The sequence below is a fragment of the Microtus oregoni genome, unplaced genomic scaffold, assembly GCF_018167655.1.
Source record: "Microtus oregoni isolate MIOR12 unplaced genomic scaffold, Mior012 000004F_ref0000308, whole genome shotgun sequence".
NCBI classification, from domain to species: domain Eukaryota; kingdom Metazoa; phylum Chordata; class Mammalia; order Rodentia; family Cricetidae; genus Microtus; species Microtus oregoni.
Genome location: NW_024543063.1, coordinates 47,295,956 through 47,315,504, shown reverse-complemented (window position 1 = coordinate 47,315,504; position 19,549 = coordinate 47,295,956). Strand labels below are relative to the sequence as shown.

At 44.4% G+C, this 19,549-nt stretch overlaps 1 protein-coding gene across 2 annotated transcripts in view; it reads left to right on the top strand.

Moving 5' to 3' along the window:
• Positions 1 to 1,664: 1,664 nt before the first annotated feature.
• Smpd3 (sphingomyelin phosphodiesterase 3) overlaps positions 1,665 to 19,549 on the top strand; it is an 83,494-nt gene continuing 65,609 nt past the window's right edge. For both annotated transcript variants that reach the window (XM_041649648.1, XM_041649647.1), the window contains exon 1: positions 1,665 to 1,854. The gene's annotated coding sequence lies outside the window, so the exon portion shown is untranslated. The remainder of the gene's footprint in view (positions 1,855 to 19,549) is intronic.

Below are 19,549 nucleotides of genomic sequence, written 5' to 3'. Positions count from 1 at the left end.
TGGTGACAAGACATGCACAGGATTAACGGGACATCTAGTCAATATCAGAATCTTCAATGGGGATTCAGGGGGGAAAAGCTAGCTAGCAAGGCAGGAAACCACCATGGAGTCCTGTGATGCTGAACAGAGGGTTTAAAGGACAGCCAGCATCTTATTTCATGAGTGACAGGTGAGAGATCTTCCCAGACAGGGAGTGGGCGGTTTGCATTTAGACACAGAAAGTAGGGCCAACAGCCACAAATAGAGGAACATGAAGACTGATGACATTTAGTGGAGAATTGACAAGAATAGCAAGCATATATATACATGCTTGCTATTCTTGTCAATGTATATATATGTAGAAGGACCCTCAGGACATTCAGGCAAAATTCCAACTAATCATAATAGTATGAATGGCATTTAAACATTTTTTTTCAACCGGTGGCATCTTTCTTGTGAACATCTCTAGCAATGGGAAACACCTAACCTTAGGAAATAAAGATTTTGGAGGTATATGCCAAAGTCAAACTGCTGTCCATTTTCAGTAAATATGGGTAAATCTCAATATTTGTTGAATGCCTACTATATGTTAGATGTTGTAGAAATGGAACTGTAAATATGAATAATACGGATCTCGCCTCTGTGAATTTACAATTTCATGAGGAAGATGGGTGTGTGAACATGCAAATAAAATAGAGGAAGTAGAGGCTGACAAACTCAGAAAGAGATGTGCAACACTGGGCAGAACATCAAGAAACTCTTCACACATCAAGGTAACGTCTAAGCTGGGGCCTTAAGGGTGTTGAGTTAGAGGAAGGCAAGATGGAGGCAACCATAGGAGTGAGAGAAAACGGATGCTCAAGGCTTGCCAGTTTCCAAAGTTAAAAACGATGCAAAAGAGGGTGGAGTGCAAGTCTCAAGGGACTTTCCAGCTTTGCTGAGCAATGTAGATTCGATCCCAGGGTCCCCAGGAGGCCTGTGAAGGGTTTTAAGCAAAAGTAGCTCACTCTATCAGAAAGCACTGTAGAAGATGCTGCAGCATCCGGTTGGCAAGAATGTGGGGATAAGATCTTAGTGGCGCAAGGAATGTGACCAGGAAGTAAAGCCCTTCGCTGTCAGGATTAAGGCAAAAAATAAAGTTCAGAATGCAGTGTGAAGGTCTCCTTCTGTATCCTTCTTCATCTCTGGTGAGCAAGAACCAAAACGGCTCGCTCTCGTTTGGCTCCACCGAGTGTGGGAGCGAGGCCGTCTCGTTACCCTTCTTCCTAGACAGGGAAACTGAGGCCCAGGGTCCGCTGATAGGAACCGAGAAAAAAAGAGAGTCGAACCCGCCACTGAAGAGGCTATCCCAGGTCACGTGTATTCCTACGAGGGTCCCGGGGCCTGCCCCACTTCTCCATCCATGCCCAAGGGGCCGACTTTGCTATGGAAACAGTCTTCCCACCCTCCTCCTCGCCTAGGGCTTCTCAATGCACTCTGGGAAATGCAGTCCATCTCTGCTTACCAGCCCGCGGCACGAGCCCACTCCAAGGCCCTAAGAGACTACACGTTCCAGCAGGCGGAGCAAACACTCGGGCGGTCTCTGGGGACAAGGTCCCCACGGAGGGGCCGGAACCCCCCAATGGGCAGCCTCCTGGGCGGAGCCTGCATCGCCATTGGCTACGGCGGCGAGTGGGAGGCGGGGTCGGCGGAATGAGGCGCGGAGCTGTTCCCCGCTCCAGGTGCTGAGTCCGAGGGAGGCTCCGGATGCCAGAGCCGTGGCCGCTGCAGCCGTCACCGCCGCGAGAGCCGCCGCTGGGAAGCCCGGGTCCTGGGGAGCTGGGAGGCGCCGCGCGCGCTTCCCCGCGCTGAGCGCCCTCCTGAGCGCCGCCTGAGGTGGGTGCTGCAGGATTCGCTTTTGTTTTATTGAGGAGAGGGGGTTCTGGGGAGTTGACGGGACGTGTCCTCGCCGCTCTCCACACCATCTGTCCGTGGAACTGGAGAACTGACTGCGGGCCTCTCCGTGGCCCAGTGCCTGAGGTCGGAGCAGCCGAGGCTGGGTTTTATCGTGTAGTAAAAGGGTTCCTTGAATGCGAAGGACGAGGGCTGGAAGACCCTCGCCCGTCTCTCCTGGGGGAGCATGAAAAAGGCTTGGAGTCTCCCTTTCCCTAAAGTCGAAGCTGCTTGGGTTATTGAGGATGGAGAGTGTTCTGGGATGAGAGGTTTGGAGACAGGGGAATCCTTCCCTATAGCATCCCAGAGGTTTGAGGTTGCAAAAGGAAATTGGGATGTGATGGATGAGACTCCTCCCCTCCTCTCAGACTCTCCTAGGTTTCTAGTTATTAGGGAGACCCTTCCCCTTGCATCCTAGGAAATGGATAAACCTAGACTCCTCTTGCACCCAGTTGGATTCTTTGCGGGGCATTTGTTTTTGAGAAATGGAGAAAGTGAAGGGATGGAGGACCCCTCCCCACGTTGCTCCCATGAAGGAAAGCACTGATGGATGCTCCCGGTCCTCTGTGATGGAGCCGCGCCTAAGGTCTAAATAGCCTGGGTGTGGGAGGTGGGTGGAAGTGAGAGTCTAAGGGACCCCTCCCTTCCCAGGTCTTATCTCCCAGGCCCTCTTCACTAGAGCCAGGTCCCAGGCAGTAGAGTGGAGATCATCCTCCCTGCCCCGCCACGCCCCAGGGATTAGAGCTCTAGCCCTGAGGAGAGGAGTCAGATCTGGATGGGCACCTGAGGGGCAGGACCCGGTGGTCTCCCTCGCCAGCATACGGCAGCTCCAGGCGACATCGTCCGCGTTCGCGGATCCTGGAGGATGCTCCGCTGCTTGCCGAGCGCGCCCCAGTTCTGGCCGCGGGGATCTGGTACCCGGCGTGCAGCAGCTGCTCTCAGGTGCGGGGCTTTCGCGCTCTGCCCAGGCATTTGCCGGAGGACAAAGCGGCGATCGCGGCACTGACAGGCGTGCCTGGCTGGCCTGCGTGAGGGGCGCGGCTGAGGAAGGGGGGCTTCGGGCGCGGCACGGGTAGCTTCCACGGAAACGTGCCAGGAGCGGAGAGAGAGAGAGACAAAGCGCGCTCGCTCCTCGCGGGCCCGCGCGAGCCGGGATGGAAAATCCCGAGGGAGGAGGTGGTTGTGCTGTGCTGGGTCCTGTACTGTACTCAACTCTAGTCGCCCCCCCTCCATCTGTACGCCCGAACCCCACTGTTGGTCCTGCCCCAAGAATGCGGTGTGCGCGATGGTTACCAGAGTCAGGACTTGTGACCACAGGATTGGGATGACCAGGGACTCTACCTTACAGGAAGGATAGGGGTTTAGGGGACATGTGTGAGACAGGCATACTGACTGGACCCACTCAACCTCATGCCCCATAAGCTATAGTAGGTCAAATTTGGTTCTGTGTCTGGGTGTGTTTTTGGTAATAGTGTGGATCAGAGTGTGAGTGAAAAATGTGTGTGACTGTGTCCTGTCCATCCGTGCTCCAGTGTTCACTTGTGTGTCGTGCTGTGGTGAGCCTATACATATGGCAGGGGGGAGGGGTGGAGAGAAGGAGGAAGAGGAACTAAGCTTGGAGGTAGAAGGGAGCAAGAGAGTCACCCTTTCAACTCTCAAACCACATTGTTGACCCAAGGTCCAAATGCATGCCTTTAGGGTGGAAGCAGTTTTAAATTGCCTAGGGTCTATGCTAAAGGACTGGATACGTTCTAGTCAGTGAAACTTTGCAAGGTTGTGGCCCCTTCAGCCCCTGAGGACCCCAAATTTGACCCTGACATCGTCATCAGTCCTCATCCCCTGGAGTGCCTTATCATGCTGTAGTGGGCTACCCTAATGACCAGGGTCTGCCCTACCACTGGCTGCTGAGTAAGGTTTGGGAGGCCTGTCAGCAGAGTCGGAAAGGCTATAGAGTTAGGGTTACTAGTAACCACAGATGGGGTTTTTAAAATACCAGGTACAAACACATGTGACAGTCACATGCCTGTAATCCCAACACCCGAGAGACAGAGGCAGGAGGATTTCCATGAGGTAGGGGTCAGCCTAGGCTAGATAATGAGACTCTGTCTTACCACTCCTAGAAGATAGACACAACCTCCCAGACTGATGAGTCCCAGCAGTTGACCCCAGTTTCTCTGCCACCATCACTTTTATGTCAAAGATTTTTATGCAGCTTCAAGATAATCTCCTTCACATAAATCAAGGGGATAGATTATGGACTGTGGAAGAACCAGGCAGAGAAGCCACCAGCCAGCCAAGCCTACCTGGTCTTTTTCCCTTAAGTGTCCACTGCCAGCATCCACAGTGACCTCTGCTGGAAGGAAGTCAAACCAAGGCACAATTTGACAACCACTACTAATCCCCTGTAGTGTAGAGAGGCTTGTGTTAGTGTGGGCATTGTTAGGTAAAACCACATGCTTCTGCTGGGACTAATTTCCTGTTTACCTTTGGAGTAGCAGTTCTTGTTTTGGTTTGGTTGTTTCATAGAGTTGATGATGAAGCCCAGGACCTGGATACCTATTAAGTAAGCATCCTTTCTCTGAAGTGCCTTCTTCCCAAGATGCTGTTCTTGTCTATGTTCTTTCAAATGCCACCAAGCAGTAAAACTGCTGCTGTCTTCAACCACATGGAAAAGAGGGTCTGAAGGCTTTCATGTCTGTACAGTTGAGAAATAGAAAACAGTTATCAAGGTCAAAGAAATTCAGGTACCTTTCTGGCCTCTCCCCTACCTTTCTTTACTCTTCCCCTCCTCTCATATTCCACTTTTTATCTTTTTCTCAGTCAGTAACACATTTTCAAAACCAAGCCTTATTTATTTTCCTCATTGACATTGTGGCTTAGAAACTTCAGACTTCTGGAGGCTATTACTAAATTCAAAAGGCCCTTGAGCATTGGCTTTTCCTACGAACTAGAGTGGGGGAGGTGGATGAGACATCCTGAGTCCTAAATGCCCGCCTGGTGACATGTGTCTCTTCTGGAGCTGCTCTGAAAAGCTTTCACACTGTCACAAGATTATTAGAGCTCCTCAAAGGAAGGTATTTAAATACCTGGCATTGTTCTTACTCTGGCATCCATGTGATTTGCATTGAACTACGTGACTCAGTATCATAAAGTAAAAATAGGACTTCATTTCTTCCTCGCCTGTTCAGAAGGTGCCTGCATATAGTGTGTTGTGCTCTGCATTGGCAAGTGAAAAGCTAAATCACCTCATAAGCTGAACCACCTGAATATCCCGATTAGAGAAGAGTGCTTAACATCACCAACAGGCCATAAAATTACTTTGTTTCTTTTCATTCATACCTGAATCTCTGTCCTGTGAAGCATTTCCTCATGCTCATGCATTGTTGCTTTTAATTGAGGTTAATCAAGAATGTTTAATCCAGTCTGGTGGTGGTGGCACAGGCCTTTAATCTCAGCACTAAGGAGGCAGAGGCAGGTAGATTTCTGAGTTCAAAGCCTGGTCTACATACTTCCAGGACAGCCATGGCTACACCTGTCTCAAAAAAAAACAAAAAACAAAAAACAAAACAAAGTAACAACAACAAAAAAGTTTAATCCTTGTACTGAATCCAACAAATTAAATACCAGCAGACACAGGAAGATGTGAGTGGTGGTTTTGTTCTTTGGGGACTCATAGAAAAAAAAAAGAAAAGAAAAGGACTCTAAATTTGAAATTTCTTATGGGTGGAGTTAGGGCTTTCTGAGAAGAGACTCCTTAAAAATATCCAGGAGGGCAGGCTGGCCATATTGAAGTATATGATAATGAATGACACTGTGGCTGTGTATGCAAGAAACAGCATTCATATTGGGAGTATCTCTTCCGCTGCAAAAATCGCCCCAGGTTGCTGTAGCTCCTTCAACTAGCAGCTCCTTGGTGGAGGAGGGGCTGAGCCAAGGCGTGGATCTATCCAAGGTTCTGGAATACCGGCCTCTGCCTGCCAGCTTCAAGGAGTAGGGAACAGAGCAGAGCTGAGGGCCACCACCTCTGTGAGGATTTCCTTACAGCTGATTACAGAAAAGAGTGGAAGAAAACAGAGATGTAGAGGTTCTCACCGCATCATTTGGAATAAGCCCATCGGCAATCCCTATTTAAAGACTTACAGGCTCATTATAAAAGGAAACATTTTCTAAATCAGGCTGTTTGCATGCAAGAATGCATTTAATCCTGACAGTCCTAGGAGATAGTGTTATTCCCACTTTCAAGGTGAGCAAACAAGGTGAGCTTTAAGAGGAAAGGGGCCTTCCGGAGACCACACAAGAGGGAGTTTAGGTTCCATCGGGATCTATTAAACTCCTTTAATAACATCAAACATCTTCACCACATTTTCTTTTCTACTGCTGAAGCAAAAACTGAAGTATTGGACTGTCCTATGGAATGGCATATCTAATTCTAGAGGAGTGAAGTTAGGGGAAAAGTAGAATTCAAACACAAGTCACAGAAGCCTTTTAAGTTCAGCAAATATACTGCCATTTTTTAGTGTCTTATTCTGGTAAGGTTTGTTGCTTGAACCTGGTTACCAAAGAATGCAGTGTAAAAACATAGGGGTTTTTCCTAGAGTGGAAATTTTTCACAGGAATTTAAGTCTGGTTAGTAATAAAGTGGATTTTTTTTTAAAGAAAAGAAGAAGAAAAAGCCTCTGCTTTTTTTTAAAAAAAAAATTAAATACCAAGTGCATTCAGAGCTGACAAAACAGGGATATTATTAGGAGACTCCTTTCATCTATTCCCATTCTCAGACTTTCACATCAAAGTTCTTAACACCTAGATAAAACTTTTCATTGTTGTGGATGTCAGCCAGTCTTAGGGACACATCATGTTCCTGTCCAGACTCACACCATCACAGCTAATGCTTTACCTTCAGATGTGGCTGCAAGACTCCTGGAGGTGGGCGGCTTAGAGCTTGTGAACTCAGTCACATGCTCTGGTTTTCCCAGGGTAGCAGTTTCAACTGTCCCAGTCCTTTTACACCATAGGGTCTTGTGGTCAGAATCTCTCCGTGTGGTAGCTGTAGCCTTAGATGTCTAAAGTGGGGGGAGAGTAATAGCTTTGTCCTTTTTCTCTTCTCCCTAGGCTTTGGTTTGCATATCGCACAGAAATAGCAGGCCTATTCTCTTAATAAGATGCTTTTCATTAAGCTAGGTCTCCATCCCATATCTGCTTCCTTTTCTCTGCATGTGGGGGCTTTACAGAGCTCTGCCACAAGATGTGGTTCCTGAGGGCATTTGGAGGCCAAGGATCTGGCTTTCCATCTGGGTCTGCTCTGATTCATAGGCCCACAGACAGATTTGGTCGTTGTCTTATTTAGAGTCTTAGTTCTCTGCAGCATCAGAACAGCATGTAATAAGAGGCCATTTGTGGAGGTCTCCAGACAGCCGTGCCCATGGCTGAGCACCACCCTCCTTGCTAACAGGATCAGGAAACAGTTTTGAATCCCAAGTATCTCCTCCAGAACATATCCTGTGAAGATTTTCATCCACCATAATAAAGGAAATAAAATATATAATCTATTCCTAAGACTGTTATAATTATTCTGGCAATAACTCAAAACTCCCTCAAAGGAAGACTGGGTTTATAGTCATTCAACAAATATTTCTACTGCCTGCAATGTACCAGGTACACATCTGGGCTTGCGGAAAACAACCCCCACCTTTGCACAAGTCATGACATAAAGAAACATTGAGAGGGTATACTGAAAGCCTTAAAAGAGTGTTGCTGCAAGCAGGAGTTTTTAAAGATGGAAATAAGTTTAAGTATCATAGACTATTATGTCTTTTTTATCATGAAGACAGAAGCTAATGGAATTTGAAGGATTCTCTGACCACATCCCTGGCTGGTGGCAAAGATGGGTCTTCAAACAGACATCTCATGACTCCTAATGCTTGTTTTTTCCACAGCTCTACACTGCTGCTCTGTTCATCAAGTTACCAAAGGGCACATTTCCATCAACATAGCTTTGTTTAATCCAATTCTAACCCAAAACCCAATTTTAAAGTTGAAATAGGAAAAAATAAAGGATAAAACACAAAAAATTTGCAAAGTCCGCTTTTACCTGTGTCATTCAATGGTGGCCCCTACCTGGCTACTGAATATTTGCAGTGCAGCTGGGTTGAAATAATATTTTGGATATATTGAATTAAATAAAAGATACTATTAAAATTAATTCTACTCAGCTTCTTTTTACTTCTTCAAATATAACTTTTAGTAAATTTATGTTAGGGCTAGAGAGACAGCTTAGAAGTTAAGAGCACTTGTTGCTCTTATAAGGACACAAATTTGATTCCCAGAACACACATGGTGGTTCAATGTTCATCTGTAACCCCAGTTTCAGGGTATCAACATGTGATGTACATACATGCATACAGGCAAAATATTAATACACATAAACTATAAATAAGCAAATGTAAATTTTTAAAAAATTTAACAGTATGTGTGAGTGTTGGAGTATATACTTTAGTCTGAGTTCAGTCTCAGCTCTACAAAAATTTATATCTACCAGGCCGTGGTGGCACACCCTAAATCCCAACACTCAGGAGGCAGAGACAGGAGGATCTCTGTGGGTTTGAGGCCAGACTGGTCTACAGAGCAAGGGTCAGGACAGGCTCCAAAACAACACAGAGAAATCCTGTCTCAAAAAACAACAACAACAACAAAAAATTATATCTATCTATATCTGTGTGTGTAGATATGAATATAATTATGTATTACTTACATTTGTAGCTGTACTGGATTTGTACTGGATTAGCACTATGCTAACATGCTCCCTTTGGGGGGGAAATTTTCTTTATAAATGGATATTTAGCAAAATAATTTTTATAACTTTGGCCTGAGATGGAATCCTGGCTCTGTCATTTAGGCTGTGTGCCCTTAGACTTCTGTATCCTTATCTATAAAATGGGGGAATAACTGCCTGCCTCCTTGATTAGGAGTCAAATTACTTAGAACAGTAACTGCTCTGCAGTTAACATTTATTGAATGTTAACTGTTGTTAATAATGGGAACATATAGAATATTAAAGACCATAAGAAAAGCAAGCAGGCAATTTTCAGATAGATCAAACAAAGATTTATTCATCATTAAAACAAGATTGAAAACATTTGTTATGTACAACTTATAAGTTTCTGGGATTTGGCCCCCTGTTTTCTGATGGCTGATGATGCTGAGGAAAAATTTCAAGTCATTTCCATAAACATACAATAAATAAGCAGATTAGCTAACCACATTATGCACATAGCTTCTGTTAATGAGTTGAGGAAGAGGATGCTTAGAGGATGCCTGTACCAGATGGTTTAAGAGCGCTAAGTCTCTTGGTCACTAAGGTTCCTCAAGAGAATAAGAGCCTTGTGCTCTGGGAGGAAATTCCTGGACAGGAATCAAACATACCCAAGATCAAGGCTGTTCTCCCACTCTCTTGGTCTTACCAAGAGTCTCAATTTCTCTTTTGTAAAATGGAGATAGTTGCAGCTTTCTTACCAGTTGTGCTGGGGAGGAAATTAGAAAATATAAATAAAAAACCAGGTGCTCACACTATAGACCAGACTGACCTCAAACTCACGAGATCCACCTGCCTCTGCCTCCCAAGTGCTAGTTTAAAGGTGTGTGCCACCACTGCCCGGTACATCTCCACCTTTTTGTTTTATCGTTTAGTTTTTTTGTTTTGTTTCGATACAGGGTTTCTCTGTGTAACAGCCCTAGCTATCCTGGAACTAGCTCTGTAGACCAGGCTGGCCTCGAACTCATAGAGATTCTCCTGCCTCTGCCTCCCGAGTGTCGGGATTAAAGGCATGCGTCACCACTGCCTAGCTTTGGAAGTTGATTCATGAAGACAGCTATGAGTTCCAGACCAGCCTAGACTATAGTATAAAACTATATATAAAAAAAAATTAAAGCCAGGGCGGGGGGGGACAATATAGGGGGTGAAGAAGGGAGGGAGGAAAGGAAAGAATATATGTGAAGCTCTGAAAAATTATATTAACAGAGATTGGACTATAGAGAAAGTATTCAGATGGTCTCATAGGAAGTGTATGAATGTCCGATTTCATAGGTCAACATGTGATTGGTAGATTAAGGTAGTAGAGCCTGGGGACAAGCTCTCACCTGGTTCTGTTGGAAGGCCCCTGACTTACAGGAATCAAGTGCTGATGCTAAGTTTAGGGGATAGCCAGGTCTTAAACTGCACGTTTTCCCCATGGGAAGGAAAAGGACCCACATAGAGTGGACCAAGTAAGCACAGAGGGGCATTAGAGCAGGTTGGCTAGAGCACTGAGACACCTGTTGTTTCCACGAAGACAGACTTCATCTTGAATCCAATTTTCACCACCAAATTGTGACCTCATGCAAATGTATTTTAACTGTGTGTGTATGTATACATGTGTGTAGAGGTCAAAGAATGACCTTAGCTACTTTCTTCAGATGCTATCCATCTTGGCTTTTGAGATAGCTTCTCTCATTGGTCTGGTACTTGTCTAGTAGGTTAGGCTGACTGGTCCATGATATTTACAGATCTACCTGTCTCTGCCTCTCCAGCCCATGCCCGCCATTTAAAATTTGGGTCCAAGGAGATATAATTCAGGTCCTCAAACTTGCAAGCCAAGCACTTTACCAACTAAGCTATTATACCAGCCTGAGTTTTAACCTTTCTAAGCCTCATTTCCCTCATCTAGTACAATAAAACAAAGTTTCCCTTCTACCACAGCAATTACATGGCAGCATACAAAAAATGCTTTAGGATAATGCTATTCCTCCTTTATCAAGTGCTTACAGTGACTCAGGCATTGTGTAAGTGACACCCATTGTGTCTGTATTTTAAGCTGAGGGAAACAATGTTCAGAGACTTTAACTTCACCAAGGTCATGCAGTCAGGCAGAGGTATAACCAGGACCCCACCCAAACCATCAGACTGCAGAGCCTACTCCTTATCATAGTGATCGTGGCCTCTCTAAATAAACATCAGCAGGAACTCAAGAACTGTTTGAAGGTGGGAAGATGCTTCCTGGTTAGTTTATAAAGAGGTCTTCTGTTTGGTCATCGGGGGTTAGTGCAATAGGAAGCAAGGGCAGAAAATCTGTGATCAAATGGACAACGGTAGGAATGCCACCCGTGTGCTCCAGGGTACTGGATAGGAATTTCTATAGGAAATAGATGTTTGAGATGCTTGGAACGTTTGCATAACAAGTGTTAGAGAAGTGTGGTGATATTGACAATATTGGTTGTCAACTTGACAGAAACTAGAAACTCCTGGGAGACAAGACTCTGGACATACCTTCAAGGGACTGATTAACTAGATTAGCTTTAAAAAAAAAAGGGGGGAGGGAAGACCCCTCCTGACTACATACAGGCAGTGCCATTCATGGGCTAGAGTCCTGAACTGAATAGGAAGGAGAAATGAGCTGGTATTTATTTCTCTCTGCTTCTTAATTGTGGCTAGACACAATGTGACCAACTACCTCCAGCTTCTGCTGCCAAGGCTTCCTACTATAATAGACCCTACTTTCAACTGTGAGCCAAATATACCCTTCCTTAGTTCTTTTTAATAGAAAACATATGCTTTTAGGTATATTTAAAATTTAATTGAGTGTGTGTATGTGTGTGAGTGAGTGTGTGAGTGTGTGTGTGTGAGTGTGTGTAGCCCATGTTATATCTGACAAATGAAAGTCAAAGGACAACTTATGAGACTGATCTTCTACTTAGGACCCTGGCAACTGAAATTGCATAGTCAGGAGTCCAGTTGCTGCTTGTTGGGTGTTTTGTCACAGCAACAAGAAAAGTAGCTACAACCAGAACCAAACACATTCTTAGCAAAGAACGTAAGATACAAAAGCACCGGCATGGAGCATCCCACTAGTGCTCACTTTGTGGCAGCACTGAGCGCATGAATCAAGGCTATCCACGGCTTCCACACTTGTGGAAGGTGTGGGCAGATAACAACCACCATCCAACGTGCCTACGAGCACTCTTCAGTTTCCAAAGAATTCACGTGGCTTCTTTCTTTCCTTTTTTTTTTCCCTCCCCCTTTCTTCTTTTGAGATAGGGTCTCAAGTAGTTTCAGTTGACTCATTACATAACCAAATCTGGCCTTGAACTCTTCATCCCACTTCTTAAATGCTAGGATTCTAGGCACATCCCACCATATCCAGCTTATACTGCCTCTTCTCTCTTTGGCCTTCACAAAAGCGCCAGGCAGGATAGGTGGTCCGCTGCAAGTGGCAGGCAGCAGAGGCAGCCAAAATGCACAGCACAGATGCCTTGAACAGCTGTGTTACCCAGCCCCAAACACAGGGCTTTGGAAAGGCCTTCTCTGTGAGGGAGGAGGCAGAATGTTTACCCTGGGCTGGGGCCTTTGGTTCATGATTCCCCAATGATGCCTCCAAATGGTTGCCTCTTACAGTAGTTGCTGTGAGGATCTAAGTCAAGGCCACTGAAAATCCCACTGCCCCTTCTGAAGGTAGCACCCCTCATCGGCAACCCCTCCCATGCAGAGAGCTTTTTCACAAAAGGAGCTTTTTCAGGACTCGCCACCTTAAATTTATTCTGCTATTTTTCTATAGGCAGCCAGGTTGGAAACCAAATCCTATCCTCTTTAGGCTGTAGAAGAAACATCAGAAATGACTGCAGTCACAATCTGCACCAGATTTCTCTCCATGGCTACGCTTCTAATAACAATGGAAAGCAAAGGCAGGAAAGGAAAAGGGTAGGAATGCGGCACTTCCAAGAGGCACCTGCAGCTCTGTAGAGAATACAAGGGGTAGAGTGGGGGAGTAGCTTTTACAGTTATGAGAGAATTCCTTGATGAGTAAAAGAGGAGTTTGATGTGCAAGATGATAGACAATGAAAGAGATGATGTCTCACTGTATTTTCTTTGAAAAGTTGTGCTAGGCTTCCAAACACCCTGTACAGTACTGGAGGGCTAGACACAGGGTGGGCAAGGCCACAAAGATTTTGCCAAGTTGTCCACTGGTAGGCCCCCTAGCATTTACAAATGTCTCACTAACAGAATGCTCGTCAGGGCATTGAATCCAGCAACAGTGTCTACCCACATATGCTTAATGCCATAGGGTTGAATGACGACTTCTGATGAAGAAAATCAGATTGGGAAATCATCTGAATAGTAAAGGCAGGGACATTTGCAATGGCTGGGCCTTGGGAAGTGGTTCATGGTTACTTCAAGGCTGCAACAGCAGTGCCTTTTTAACCTGTCATTCATAAACGACAGCTCTGATATACCAGTTCTTAGGTTTCTATGATCAGACAGACAGACTGGCACACTGTAAATGCTCAGCAATGTTCACAGCTTACTCACCTGGCTCCTATTTGTTAATAACCCCTATGCCAGACACAGAAGCAATAGGAATAAATGAGACAGTCTCTGGCTTAAGTGAGTTAGTCGATTCTTTCTTTCTTATTTATTTATTTATTTATTTATTTACTTATTTATTTTTTGAGACATGATCTCACTGAGTAGCCTTGGCTGGAACTTGTTATATAGAACAAGCCAGCTCTGAACTCAAAAAGGTCTGCCTGCCTCTGCCTCCTGAGTTCTAGGAAAGACACATACGCTATTAAGAAGTATTCTCAACAAGGGGCAACACAAAGCAATGGAATCTGAGTGGCCATAGTTTTACAGTTCTGAACTTTAACCTTAAAGAACATAACATTTGTGGCTGGAGAGATGGATCAGCAGTTAAGAGCCCTGGCTGCTCTTCCAGAGGACCCAGGTTGATTCTCAGAACCTGCATGATAATTCACTTCCAGAGGACCCAGATGCTTTCAGTAACTCAAAGCATCCATGACTCTAGTTCCAGAGCACCCAATGCCCTTTGCTGGCCTCTACGGGCACCAGGCTTCACAGACAAACATGCAGGCAAAACACTTACACTCTTAAAAAATAAATAAATCTTTTTAAAAGAAAATCATTTCAAAATAATTCATTTTTAAAGTATTTTATTTATTCATTCATTTTAATTGACATAGTGTTTATACATATTTATGAGGTACAGTATAATAATTTGATACATGCATGCAATTTGTAACAATAAAATCAAGGCAATTAGCATTTCCATTGTAAAGAGACTACATATTTAATAGGACCAAGCCATGGTAATCTATGCATGAGTGGAAGGTTGTAAATTCATCAACTTTAAAAAAAATAAAATCCACTGTGCTCTGACTGTGTATAGAGTACAGCCCAACATGCCTGCTCTTAGGCACTTGGTCCTGCAGGGACTTAAAGAGACAGATAATTAAAGTGTAGCAAGATGAGGCCTGGACAGAGAGCATAGAGGAATGGCTAATTCTCTGGGGGAAACACATATACACACACTCATGTATTGGATCTAGATGTTAAAACCTGAGTTAGAGAGTACACACCAGCACATAGAAGAGGAAAAGTCAACACACTGAAATACTTTGAGATGAAGTAAGACATTTGAGTGGGTTTGTTGAGTGACCCTGAATATATCACCTATATCTCTGGACCTCAGTCTCCTTGTCTGGTACTCTGATGGTTTGGCAATGGTCATCCTCATCTTGTAGGCTAGAGCATCATGAAGGTTCTAGTTGTGACTTTTGTCTCCCAGGACCAAGCCTGGTCTTGTCCCAGCCCTAAGGCTTCCTTGACTCCTGCTAGTCCAGACTCCAGTGATGTTACCTCTGAATTCTGGTACCAGAGAAACTCTGTATGTATGAGACACCAGCCTGTGGAGTCCACTGAAGTGCATCTGCTCTCCTGGGTGCTACTTGCCTCCAGGCCTACCGCAGCACTAACCACTTGGTGTGCTGGCCTCCTCCCTCTCACCACCGGCAGATCTCTGGCATACTACCCGTCTCTGAGGACACTCTTGGAGAAACTTCAGCCCAGTCAAACAGATCAGTGATGGCAAGTCAGTCCTGAGTCCTGCTGCTCAGGGTCCCTAGAAGACAGGCCTGCCTCATTTATGCTTCCTCTAAAGACCTTCCGGGATGTGAAGCAGGTTGTTCCAACTCCGCTAGAGCGCCTGCCTTTTGCAGCCCTCAGCTCTCCTTGTATGTGGCTGTAGCAGTGGCCTCCCCCAAATCAGCACCTCTGTGACAGGAAATACAGAAGAGCAACCATTACAACAAATTCAACGATTCCTTTGTTGAAATTTATTTTTTAATTATTAATTTTTTATAAACTAATCCCAGTTCTCCCTCCTCTCCTCCTGCTTCTCCCTTCCTCCCACCCAGTGTTGAAATTTAAACAATTTAAGACTTCTAATTGTGCTGTAGAGAGTTCTCATGTACTACCTTTCAAAGACAAAAGGCAAATGGAGATACCAGAAGAGCCCTCACTGAAATTCCATTTACAAGCCACTTAAAGGACCTTTAAAATAATTTGTGTGCCCGGGAAATGTCACAGCTGAGACTGATATGCCCTGCACCACCTAACTAGGCAAGAGCCAGATCAGGTCCCCTACATCCCCTTCCACTGTTCCTCTGCCCTGAGAGCCTCTGCCTGACAGAGCTCGTCTTTGCCAACTGAGACCAGATCTACCCAGGCTACTTTTCTCATTCTAGGGCCAGAAGAGCCTGAAGGAAAGGCCCCACACACACAGGTGATAATGAGCACTTTCCAGATGCGGATGCCCTCTGGAAAGGGTTTGGTGTCCCTCATCTCTCAAGAAGCAATGAGGGCATCTCCTGAAAGTGGCTTGCTCTCTCCTGCTCCAGACACACAGGACTCCCATTCTGGAGTTGGCAAACAAAAATCAGCATCAAGCCTTTAGAATCTTTCTGTAGAGATGAGTAGGGCCGACTGAGAGAAGCTGAGCTGCTTAGAAACTGAACACGGACAAATTAAAGCACTCACTGGCGGCAACAGAAGGCAAACCAGTGGAGTGAGAAACAAGATGTCTCCCTTCCACGCCGCTGCAGGAAAGCAAAGAAGAAGTCACCAGCTGAGGCTCAAAAGTCACAAAAGAAAGGAAATGCAGGAAACACAAAACACACTGGCAGGAAGCCACCCAGGTTGTTGGTTACAACAATCAGTATAAGCATTTAACATTCTCCTGGTGGAAGACAAAGGTCCCTAGATTAAATTAATACAAGAGACTTACCTGAAACAAAACCACTGCGGGGTAGGCAAAGCTATAGCAGGTAAATGCAAACAAAAGAAAGGCAGGAGTAGCTGGATCAGACAAAGCACAATTTAAGGCAATAAGCAGCATCAAGCAGCATAAAAGGGTAATTTCATATTCATAGAAGCAATTGTGAAGGCATTGCTGTTCTGAACATTTGTACACTCAGTACCTTAACATCAAAATATGTGAGGCAAAGATCTGTCGCCAGAAATACAAGAAACTGGCCAAACGACAGTCGTGGGTATAAATTTACATACTACACAAGCCTAACATCAAGTAACCAAAACATAGATGAAAATAGAAAGGAGTGGTATAATTAAGAGTGAATTAAAAGGTGATACTGAGTTTGATGTGGTTGGAATGATAGTTGCCGTGTTTCAAGAGACTGCTGTAGATTGATACTTATGACTGTTAAATTTAGTGCACATTTTACATACAGTGTAATTATGATTGCATTTAAAAATCCTAAACCACCAAAGAGCCACTGGGAGAAAATATACCAAAATTAACATTTGGTGTGTTTGGAAGATTAGAATTGAGACATATTTATTCGTTCCACTTTTTCTTCCAGTGTTCTTTAATGCTAATATTCTATGTTTAAAAATTACTTTAAAAAAAAATTACTTTTAAGCCAGGCAGTAGTGGCGCACGCCTTTAATCCCAGAACTCGGGAGGCAGAGGTGGACAGATCTCTGTGAGTTCAAGGCCAGCCTGGTCTACGTGAGACAGTTCCCAGGACAGGCTCCAAAGCTACAGAGAAATCCTGTTGGAAAAAACAAAAACAAAAACAAAAAAAACAACTTTAAAGACTATTACACAGAAGTCTGGGCAGGCTAATATACCTAACCCTCTGGGCAGGGCCAGGTCCTTGGGTCACTCTCTGTTTGGAATGCTGTATTTTTTGCCCTGAATGCTTTATTCCCCTACCTTTGTTCTCATGCCTCAGTGTGTGTGTTCCACCCCTGCATCCTGCATGGTAATAGCTCGCGTGACTTTTCTAATTTTGTAGGTTCCCTTGCTTGACCCTTCTGCCTGTGCTCCAGATGTAGCTCCTCTCTGTATGCTAAGGACTCCTGAATTCATCTCTAGCTCCAAACTCATTACAGAGCTTCTAGGGTGTGTTTTACATCAGCCTGTAGATTGGACCACTTCTGTAGATGGGCAGGGATGGTGGACATGCCTGCAGACAGGTCTCTTTGAGGACCTGAAGATAGGGAAAAGGGATTGAATTTGAGACAGGGATGCCCCTGTGGGTGGCAATGAGAACATTTAGGCATTCCCAGTCAGGTGGAAAAGAAGGTTCCCACGAATGAATCAGAATAAATCATCGCCCACTCTATGCCATCCAAAAATGAAACCTATGGCTCTCTCTGACTTGCATGATTATATGAACTAGGTTATTGAAGTAATCAAGAAAAGCAGCAAGGTTGGGTTTTAAAAGCTGCCGCAGTACTGGAGAGACTATGTGAGTTTCCTTCTGCCGACCATACACATCCAGCTGCCAGTTCAAAACCCAGATCCTGCCTTGCTGCTGAGATTCACTGGCTTCTGGTCTGGCCTCCTGACTTTTCAGGGCAGAACACAAAGTCAGTAAATACTCGAAGGTTTTTAGTCTACCAATAAAATGAGTGAGGGTTTAGCCCAATTTATGTGGCAAGTTAATTCGAAGGCTTTTATAACTACAAGTTAGTCTCTTTGAAAGAGCAAAAATAAACTTTACTAATTCTAAACATATATTCTTCTCAATTTCAACTCAAAGTACATACTCTCATTGGAATGCAAATTACTTTGAGTGCTTTCTAAAATTATTATATATAATTTCTCTTCCCTAGACTAGATTGTTATCCAGTTAAGCATTTTATTTTGGAAGGCAAAATGTTCATGAGACCACTCTTTGGGGAAAATGGATTCATGAAATCCTATACAGCTATCTGGTTTCAGAGAAGAGATGTTGCTAAGAAACCTCTAGCACGTGGCTGGACTTTTCTAATTCACAGCCTCCTCCTTAAACATGGAGAAAATAGTACCTACCATAAAAGACTCAACACAAAAGTCATAGTTCTCAGTAATGAGCCTGCTACAGCGACTGTCTTGCTGCAAGAGCTCAGAAAAAAAAAAATGAGTATTCTTACACCAAACGGTAGTTTCCAGTCTTCCCACTCCAGCCTTTGTGTGTGATAATTGAGAATCTATATGGGGAAAGGCCCAGGTTTTTCCCGTCAGGATAGCTCCAAGTTCCTGTCCCTCGCAGGAAGCATACAAAGGCACTGATTTTTACTATAATTGATGTAACTGTAGGAAAAATCCCAAGAATCTGCTTATTCATTTTGATTAAATTACTTCCAAACTTTATTGCTTTATCATCGGTAACAAATAAATGTCTAATAATTGACAAGTCTCAATTACTCAAGAGCCTATTTTCATTAAAATAGATCTGGAATAACTTCTTTGGAAGTCAGCAGTCCTAGCAGTCCCCTCAGTAGGTGACTCCAGGGGGCCTGCCTCCTGCCACAGACTCTCAAGCAACTGGGTACTACAGATCACATTTTCTTTCTTACTCCCTCAAACCCATCTTCTCACTGGTACAATGCCTTGCTTTTGGCTGACAGTTAGTACATGTTTTATGAATAAATGCTCCCTCCCTGTACCGGGACTGACAAATGTGCATTATGAGCCAAATCAGGTCAGATGACCTGGCTTCCAGCAATAATATGCACAGAAGGCAAATGATTAAATAATGCAAGTCTATCCCCTCGACACGACATTCTGCAGCCACTGGAAACGATGCTCTCGAAGACTCAAAGGCCACATGGAGACACATCTAACATTAACTGGGTAAATAGACCATAAAGAGTGTCCTGGTATAGCCGCTCTGCACATGGACCCAGATTGAAAGGGAAGGTCAAAAAGAATATGACTGTGAGAAGGATGAGGATTCTATATGACATGTTTCCAAATCTCTTCTGCATTGTTTTTACAGTAACAGTGCAATGGGCTGGGGACAAAACTGACCATTAGCCTAGGGCTTCCCCATAGGCACGTGCCTAGATTCAATATACAAAATTCAGAATGAAGGCTGAGGTGCCAGATGGAGAAAGGATGGTTGAGCCACAGTCCATTCAGGAATGAAAAGTGGACATGACCCAAAATAGCTGTCATGCTCAGTTTCAGTGTCTGAATTAATCTTCCTCTTAGTTTATTGACGCCTATGAAATTGATTCTCACCACAGAATTGCAACTCGTAGCCCTAACATTGAAGTCAATAAAAGGCATGACTAAGGAGGCAGGGAAAAGCATCTGCACCAAATATGTACGGAAGGGAACCACAGTGGCCTTTTATGTGTTTACGTTTTATCTCTGAAGAAAATGTTCCTATGCATTACTAGAGATGAAAAGAAATTACGATTAGCACGCAGGGAAGCGTAAGAGATGATGCAGATGTCTTACTGCCTCCCCTGTGTTCTAACTGAATACCAGAGAGCAAGTAATTTACCAAGAATAAAGGT